Source organism: Chinchilla lanigera, unplaced genomic scaffold (assembly GCF_000276665.1).
Source record: "Chinchilla lanigera isolate Chin_1 unplaced genomic scaffold, ChiLan1.0 scaffold00020, whole genome shotgun sequence".
Classification (NCBI taxonomy): domain Eukaryota; kingdom Metazoa; phylum Chordata; class Mammalia; order Rodentia; family Chinchillidae; genus Chinchilla; species Chinchilla lanigera.
The window spans coordinates 8283791-8293508 of record NW_004955421.1 but is presented as its reverse complement, the minus strand read 5'-3'; positions in this window follow the sequence as shown (position 1 = coordinate 8293508).

Below are 9718 nucleotides of genomic sequence, written 5' to 3'. Positions count from 1 at the left end.
TCTGCCTTGATGCTCATGGTCTTTCCTTTATACATGATCTGTTTCTTTTCTCTAACAGCTTTTAATATTCTATTTTTGTGCTGTGTTTGTGGGATCTTGTTTATTATATGTCTGGCTGTAGATTTATTTTGGTAATGGGTAATTGGGGGTCTATATGCTTCCCTTAACTGTATGTCAGATTCTTTTCCCATGGTTGGGAAATTTTCTATTACTTTTGCAAATAGTCTTTTTATGTCATTTGTGTTGACACCTGCTTTTTTGTTAACACGTGTCTTACATTGTTTTTCCTTACATCATTTTTGAAGCTGTTGAATTGTTATGTCTTGGTTCCTTATTATTTTTAAGAGATCCTTCCTTTCCTGATCTAGCTGCAATGCTGGATTCAAGGTCTGAGAGTCTATCTTCCATTTCTTTCAAGCAGTTCTGCCAGCTTTCAATGGAGTTTTTAATTTCCTAGATGTCTCTTTCATGCATTCAAAGTCTATCCTATGTTGTTCATACAAGGTTTCCATCATTTTTCTGTGCTCCTTTTTTTTTTATCTATGTCTTTTTTTTACATACATTCAACAAATCTTTCATTATGGTTGTCCTTTTTTTCACCTGAGATTATTTCTGATCTGATTTCTTCTATAGCCTGATGGAGTTGTTTCTTTCCTCCAGTTACTATCATTTCAAAAAATTTAGGTGTGTGACTTTCAGTTTCTTCTATCCTGATATCTCCTGGACAATTTCTGGGTAGGCTGGAGGTCTGAAATTTCATTTTGCTCTTCAATTTGACATTTTCTACTTCAAAAAAATTTTATTTTTTTTGTGTGTGGTTATTCTTGTGAATTTTGGTAGTAGGTAGCTATATCACTAATATCAAGCCTCTTTAAGAATAGTCTGTCCTTCAGGGATATCTTCTGTATGAAGGAGATTCTTGGTTTGTGTCTGTTCCAAGAACCTACCTTCAGAATTGAGAGTGAGCTGGGTGTGGTGGTTCATGCCTGTAATCCCAGCACTCGGGAGGCTGAGGCAGGAGGATTGTTGCAAGTTTGAGACCAGCCTGGGCTACAAAGTGAGCTCAAATTCAGCCTGAACTGCATAGTGAGACCCTGTCTCAAAAAGACAAAAAAAAAAAAACCAAAACCAAAAACAAAAAAACAATTAATTGAGAGTGAGATGTTGTTTTCCATTTGGCTCAGTCCCCAGTCTTTTGGTGTAGGGCTGTGGTGAGGTTATTACCCCTGAGCTTCCCAATATTGTTACACAAGGGAGAACAACGGATTACAACCAATGTGACATCCTAGCTACAGTAGTACAATTAGCAATAAACTAATTTATTTATAAACTGACCAACTGTGGTAACTATTGATTTTGTACTTTAGACCATAGAAACAAAGTCTATAGTTATATAACAGAACCAATTGTAAATTAGGAGTTTGTGTGCAAAGTGTTTCCCCTTGTTAGAGTGGATTTACCCTTGGTTCCTCCACACAAGACGGGTGCCATCAAAAAAAAGATGGATGCCGTGTCCCAAGCACTTCCCATGCTGGCTGCCTGACCCACAATGTAGGCGTATAGGTCAGGCACCAGTTCCTCTGGACTGAGACTCCCTGGATGGCATAGGGGCAGTGACTGGGTGTGGTTTCTCCCCTTCCTCATGGCTTATGGAGGTTCCCAAGGCTGACCGTGTCACTCCTGCAATGGTGGAGTGTCAGGGGCAGAGTTTCTCCCTTGTCAAGCAGCTCACTGAAGCTCCTGAAGGTCATGATTGCTTCCATGTTAGTGGGGGGCTTGGGCAACAGTTCTAATTGGTTCTTGATCTTTTTTTCCTGAGACCTACATCTTCCTCTTACAAGATGGAGCAGACTTTCTTTCCTTTCCAGACTTTTAGGATCCATCTAGATCGGCTGTAACATCCATGGTCATGAAAAATCCTGGCTCTCAACTAACTTGAACAACAGCAGAAATGTCCTGTGACTAAGACTCATGTGGTCCACCTAAGATTAAACTAAACTGATAATCAGGCCAATGGGAAGCTATGCAATGTCTTATACTTATTTTATATATTGGCTCAAATAAAATCTTAAACAAGTGCAAAGCTGACAAAATAGATGCCTGAAAGAGGAGATTTAAGAATTCTCATGGGGACTGATGCATTTATTCAAAATTGTTTTGTTGATTTAAGTAGAAGTGGTCTCTGTCTTTAAGAGAATATAATTTAAAATTATATACCTAACTGTAGTACTTTTCTTCTCTGTACCTCTGTTTTTTGATAAGTGGCTTTTTTTGAGACAAGGTCTTGCTATGCAGCTCAGGCTATCTTTGAACTCACTATGTAGTCCATGCTGGCCTCAAACTTGCCACAATCTTCCTTCTTCAGCCTCCTAAGTGCTGGGTTTGCAAGAATGCACCACCACACCCAGCTAGTGTAGGCTTCTTTATTGTTTGTTTTTTGTTTCATTTTGTTTTGTTCTAGTTTGTTTTGCTTTGTTTTGGGTGCTACAGATTAAACCCAGGGCCTCACTTATGCTAGGTAAAAGATCTACCACTAAGCTATATTGCATCCCCTTCTTCCTGAAAGGTAAAGCTAGCAAGGTCTGTAGTGATTTGTCTGGCTCTTATGTCATAGAATTTTATCTTTCTTGCACAACAGCCACTTAACACTTATCTATTGCCCTGTCCTTCACATTCCTGTGGCACTGGAATTTAGAGCCTTTACCCATGACTTGTGAATGGACCCATGCACCCAAGCACATGATTCGGAATTCTCATTCTTTTAACTTAATTCTAGACAAAGTTCAAGGGGAGTAGTGCATCCATAGGACTTTATACACTGCTGAAGTGACTTCAACAGGAAATGCTTCCTCAGTGAGAACATCACATAAGGATGGCATCCTCATCCCTGGGTTGCAAATGAGAAAACGAGTCCCTGAGTTGCTAGGCAGATGTTCTAAGTTGCTATGTTCCACAAATACTGACCAGCACTTAGTGATGTTGATGATGTGCAAGGCTCCCTTATAACAGCTGTACTCACTCCTCACAGTAATTCTGAGGCTGATGTGTTGTCTGCATCTATATTCTTAAGGCCCAGAGAAGTTAAGCAACTTGCCCAGTTCACATAGCTGACAGGTAGTGGGGATATATAGACTATACTAACTAACTCTCTCAGCCTGCCTGTCATTATGCTACTTCATTTAATGTAATTCCCTTTAAGTTGTACACTAATGAGTTAGGTATTGTCTGGGGTGTGTTAGTAAATATCTAAAAACTACAGGGGTGTGGTGGCACACACCTATAATCCCAGCACTCAGGAGGCTGAGGCAGGCGGATCTCCATGAGTTCAAGGCCAGCCTGGGCTACAAAGTGAGCTCAAGACCAGCCTGAACCTCATAGTGAGACCCTGTCTCAAAAAAGACAAAAATAAATAAATAAATAAATATTTAAAAACCAGCTCTCTAGGGGGCAGAAAATCTGATTTGTAGTGTTTGTGTAAATGTTCCTACTATGGCCAGTGGAAAGCTACCAAAATATTATTACTGACTATATTGAGGAAGAGAAATTCACTAACTCCCTATTATATGATATTTTTTCCACACAGATATAACACATAATACACATAAATAGGTTCAAGAACATAGGTAGTACACACTGTAGAAAAATAATTACAAAATGATGAGCTTTGAGTGTTCATTGTCTTTATTTATTTTGTGGTAAAGGGTACTGAACTCAGGACCTCCTGCATACTAGGCAAGCACTCTACCACTGTACACACCCAGCCCATTTTTAAAAAGATGTGTAATTTTGAAAAAAAGTGTTGCTAAGTTGTGCAAGCTGGCTTTAAAGTAGAGATCCTCCTGGCTCAGCCTTGTGTAGCTAGGATTACAGATGTGCACAATCGTGCTTTTTTGGGGGGGTCTCACCATGCAGTCTAGGCTGGTATTTAACTCATTATATAGACCAGGCTGACTCAAACTGGTGATGATCTGCGTGCCTCAGCCTCCCTTGTGCTGGGATTATAGTATGTGCACCACCACACTCAGCTATGCTTGCCCTTTAAATATTTTTAATGTTTAAAATTATTATTTTTTGCAACACTGGTGGTTGAACCTGGGGCTTCAAGCATGTTATGTAACTAATGGTGAGCTGCATCCCCAGGCTGTCTTTATTTTTATTGTGGTGCTGGGGATCAATTCTATGACCTTTGCACCAAGCTATATCCATAGCACATTTTAGTTTTTATTTTAGGATTGAGTCTCACTAAGTTGCCTAGGAGGGGCTAAAACACAGTCCTCCAGCCTCAGCCTCCCAGAGTGCTGGGATTACACGCATGCCTTTCTTTTTAATAAAATATATCTAATGGTATATTAAGTGAACAATTAAAGCTCTAGAGTGTTACTTACAACATGTTTTCATTTTTGGAAATAAGAGAAAATTCTCTACCCTGTACACATACGTAAGCATTTATTAGGTTAAATTTTTTTATGTGGCAAGGCTTTATATTTATTAAAGGTGGGAAAATAAGTATGATCTGCAGAATGAGTGTGGGCCAGTTAAATGTAGGAAAAGGAGTATGCTCTGCACAGTGAGAGCAGGCCACTGTGAAAGAAAGCGTGGCCACAGGTGAGTGGTGGCCATGTTTTGCATCCTTTGTTCCTCAGGCTGAGGTTAGATCTAGGCCACTGTGTCACAAACCTGTTTGATTTTGCACCAGAAGAGTTGAAGCCAGGACTTTCTAATTGGTCCCAGGTGCAGGGCTTTGTCATCCACACGTGTCCTGGATCTCCATGACTAACAGATCAGGTCCACTTGCTCAACTAGCTGGCCACGCCTTTATCTCCTGCCTCATTTTCCCCAGACAGGCATTAATCACCATCACTCTTCATGGGTTTCTGAGGGTGTGGAGGTGTTTGTCATCTCAGGCTACTTCTGGCTTAAAGGGTCTATGACATGTGCCCCACCTACCCAAGGATGTAGGTTGTAGCTCATAAGCTGGGATGAAAATAAACCAGTCAGAAGACAATGAGGAGGAGTTAGTGTTTATATGTGAAGAACAGTTGAGTGACTGTCCAGTGGTGAATTTGTCAGGAGAGTCATGAGCTATAGGCTGGATCTTCATCTGAATTCTTGAATGAATAGACTTTACTGTTAGGTTGAGGATGTAGACCCCAAATATAAGAAGGAACAAATGAGAATTTTTTGGTGTGCCTTAAGGGTGGACTATGGCAAATCTAGCAATTTGAGATCTCCACACTCTCTGTAGAGGAGAAAGCATGGCAAAGAGGGATATTAGACAGGCTGTGAAGGGCCTGAGAGCAATGGCCCTAGCAAAACTACCAACATTATGGATCTAATTAAAAGCAAGAGTCCCAATAGAGTCTCCATCTAAGGAGTGGTGGATTACATGTCATTAGTGACTGTGTTTATCTGCTTTTGAAGCAGCACTGGAGCCTTGTGTGCTGAAGAGGGGCCTCAGGTCTTCCAAGTTTCACAGGAGTAGCTTTCTTCTGTAGGGTGGTCTTTTTATTCAGGCAGTTCAAGTGGAGCTGCTGTTAGCCTAGAAAGGTGAATCTAGCTATCTATCACTGCCATTTTTTCTGCAGTTGCTGTAGGAAGAAGCAATGACAATGGCTTCTTTCCATTTTTATTTTAATTGGTCTGCAGGAGTTCCTTATTGCAAGTTTTAATGAGCACTAGGTCTCTAGGGAGTACACTAAGTAGTCCCCCTGGACCAGGAGCTGGCAGGATGTTGTCCCCATATATTTGGAGAGCCTGTTGTACTCCACCTAGATTAATGAGATACAGTAAGAGTCTTGCCATCTCTGGGTCCACTACCATATCAAAAGATAGGAAAGATCTTTCATATGACACCTCAAATGCATTTATATTTAGGTCAGTTGGGGGGGGTGATTCAAATCTTCATGAATGCTATTGGCCATAATATAAGACAAGACTCAGAAGGCTCTTAGCAAAGTATTGCCAGAGTTCACTTTAGGGTCTGGTCTCTCTTTCAAACTTTCTGGAATACTGAGCTTAGCAGATTGCCCCAGGCCACTTTAGTCCTCTTCATCATAGCAGGAGATCAGAGTTTTGGCTGACCTAGCACCTCTGGGAGTGGGGATAGTCAATCCTGCAGTGACATGAGTCAGGCATACTGGCCCTTGACACAAGGAGCTACTTGGTTAGTGTGTTAACACGCCTGTATGTCCAGTGTTTACTTTTCTTACGTTTAAAGCAGGAACTCTTTCCCTGATGGTTTTGAGTTTTCCATTGGGAAATTAGGGTCTGCTTAAAGCATTGCGTATTGTGACAGCCATAATCTTGGCCACTTTTTTAAAAACCCTTTTCCTTTTATCTCTATCTAGATCCCAAGCTGTGGAACAGGAAAGGCCATGTCCAGAACTTGGGTCATGGAGGTCTGGGACCTATTTGAATATTGTATATTTCACACTAAATATCTCGGGCTGATTGACTAATACAATGATATCTCCTCAGTGTCTGACCCTCTGTGGAAGCTGGATTTAGGTTTGTATATTTATGGAAAGCTTCCATTAATTGGCTAAGGAAGACAGCTGGATTTTTCTTTTTGCCTTGTGTAACCTCTGTCACCTTTCATAATTAACAGATTGCTTAATGCATGTTTTAATTCCCATGATAAAAGCAGTTACCGTTTTAGACAACTAGAATTATAATCCCGGTGTGACCGTTGGAGGAGAACACCTCTGGGGTGATTTCTTTGTCTTACCACAGCACATTGTTCAGCATATTGTGCATATCTCTTAGCCTCCTCTAGGACTCTGTTTTTCATTATGGGTACAGCAAGTGGCCAGGAGAGATTGGATATCTCACCAAGACAGGGTAAAATCAAGGGTAGAAGTTTGAAACTCATCTGCAAACCTACCAGACCCATCTGAAATTCAACTTAGCCATTCTTTTAGTTATTGGGTATCTGCTACTGAGTAAAGGAACCTGGACTTGAGTCCCCTTTACTCCTGGGACGTCTTGTAGGGGCAGGGTGAGCTGTGAGTTAGAAGAACAAGAAACTCCAAATACGTCCTACAGGGCTAAAGCCATGTATGGAGCATGAAAAGGAGGCTAGGGAGTACTGGGTCTCCCTGGGGACCTGACTTCAGGTGGACTTCCTGAGTCACTTAAAGAGAATGGAACTGATTTACTGGCCTGAGAATTATATGGAGGAATGAGGAGATCACCCAGGGTGACTGTTTTCATTAAACAGGTAGGAGAGACTTATATCCCCCTAAGAGACAGATGGGCATCTGAGGACAGGATTGTGAACAATATCAGCTTGCTCTTCCTTGGAGGCAGCTTTAGGTACCATAGTTCTCGGGCCTTTCCTAAAGATAAAGAGCCATATAAGCCTGAACATAAGGGATTTCACACAACTTTCCGCGCTTTTTGCAAAAAAGGTCTCACTGAAGAACGCTATTATAATTTAGACTGCTTTTCTGTACCCACCTCTAACCATTTCCTAGTTGATACTGGATCCAAACAGTACTGCTGTAAGTTGTTCTTTTTTCAGATTGCCAGGGTCAAATTTCTTCCATATTTCAGGGACATGGCCTAATGGTGAGATCACTGGGATCCTCCTGGCTGGTTTACCAGTGTGTATCGTGGGGCCTCCTGGCTGGACTCAATAAGATTATGTTACTGGAGTTTTGAGGTGCTATTGTGTCCTTCTAAAAATTCTTTCTAGGTTCTTGTCCTCACTAAAGAACTGGATAAGACAAGTTAAATACATAGTGAGGTTTTACACGTATTAAAGGTAGGAAAAGAAGTATCCTTTGTAGGGTGAAAGCATACCACTGTGGAGAGCACATTGGCCTAAACTGTGAAAACTGGTCACTTCAAAGATGCGTAACTGGGCTGGGGATATAGCTCAGCAGCACAAGTGCCTACCTGACAAGCGCAAGGTCCTGAGTTGGATTCCCAGTACTAAAAAAAAAAAAGGTCAAAGATGCACTAGTAAAGGTGCCATGAGACAGTTTTTCTTACTATACCTCTCTACTGTTTGATTTTTTAAAAGATCCCCATCATATTTTGCATTTGCACTACAAGAATTTATAGGGTTCTTTTAATGAGAAAGTAGAATCAGCAGTTGAGGAATAGTTTTTCCATTGAATAATACATTTAGAAGTGGAAAGAATTATGACAATTATAGTTCAGAGAATATTCAAGTCCTTGTTTTAAAATTAGCTTGAGACAGAAAAAAAATGGTGGAAAGCAAATGGAAAGTAGTTATCAGTAGCAAAAGTCTCTAAGATCTGGAAGTTTGATAATGGAAACTCATAACTCGGCAAAGAAAACAAGAAAAGCAGATCTGTGGTTCTCATGGCTCACGGGAGGAGAACCAGCCTCCACAGAAGTGAGGTAAACATTTGGGACTGAGAGATTCAAGAGAAATGGCAGTGGATTCTACAGCCTTTGTGAGCTGCGAAAACAGCAGAGAAGACACCTTCTGCATGGACAGCAATAGCAAGACAACCGTTCCAGTGCAGGCACCTACTCTATCACTAGAGAGTGCTTGGTCAGGCACCATCTTGGGAAGGGACTGATTATTTAAATCTGAGACTCAAAACAAATGAAAATAAACTTCACTTTAGGGTTCCCAGTGTTACCTCCAACCAGCAATTGGGTGAGATATAGCCACAAGCGACAGCCCCAGGTAGGAAGCAGGCTACAGAGAGATCCCCTGTGAAATTTAAACTCAGGCCAGAGAGGACATGAGCCCTACCAACTCCTCCTTAAGAGGAGAAGCCAGGCCCAACTTGAGTTACACTCAGAACAAGCTGGGCCTAAACATGACTGCTAGCTTCCAATACGTGAACCCTTGCCCTGCTGCTTACATGCAGCAGAGATCTGAGGTTTGTTTGCCTTCCCTATGTACCAGCATAAGCAATGACACATCTCAGTGTGGGCATTACCACAGCCTGGGGTTAAACAGAAGGGGTATATCTTTTGCTATGGTATATCCATATCCAGTTTGTCTTGGATGGCATTACTGTTGCTGATTTACTTGATATTGCCAAAATCACATAGTTGTTGCTATTAATAGGTTTTCTCTACATACCAATACCCAGATTATCCTAGTGACATCAACAATACTGCAGTCCATTTTTGGAGACCTAGTTTATGGGCCACTTCTACTGCATCCCCTTACTCCCTTATTAACAGATTTCACTGGGTCTTGGGAAAGAGGAAAGAACTGAGTGCATCACTGAAAAGCAAACCAAGTAAAGACATTTCTGTACTAGCCATAAAGTCTTTCTACTTTAAGTCATTGGATAACAAAGAACAAAATAAAATAAAAATGCATATGCAATAGAAACATGAGAGAACAAAGAAACAAAAGGTTTTCCAAAACTTTCAGTTCTCCCAAAGCCCATCAACGGGACATGCACAAGGGGGAAAGCAAAAGCTATACAACTGAATTATTGCAAAAGATAAAAGAGGAGACTAAAAACCAGATCAATAATGTGCTTGGCAGGTTCACAGACAATATAGCTAATCAGATAATGAGGGTAATAAAAAGGCAGTCAGCAATCTTACAGAAGGCACTAATAAAAACCTAGCTGAGACAAACAAAATGATGCAGAACATGAGTGACCAGTTTAGGAAAGGACAAGCATCTGTAAAAAGTTCTAGACTGAAATCTAATAGATTAAAATTATGTTGAAGTATGGACAGCAAAAGTGACCAACATGAGGAAAGAATATCA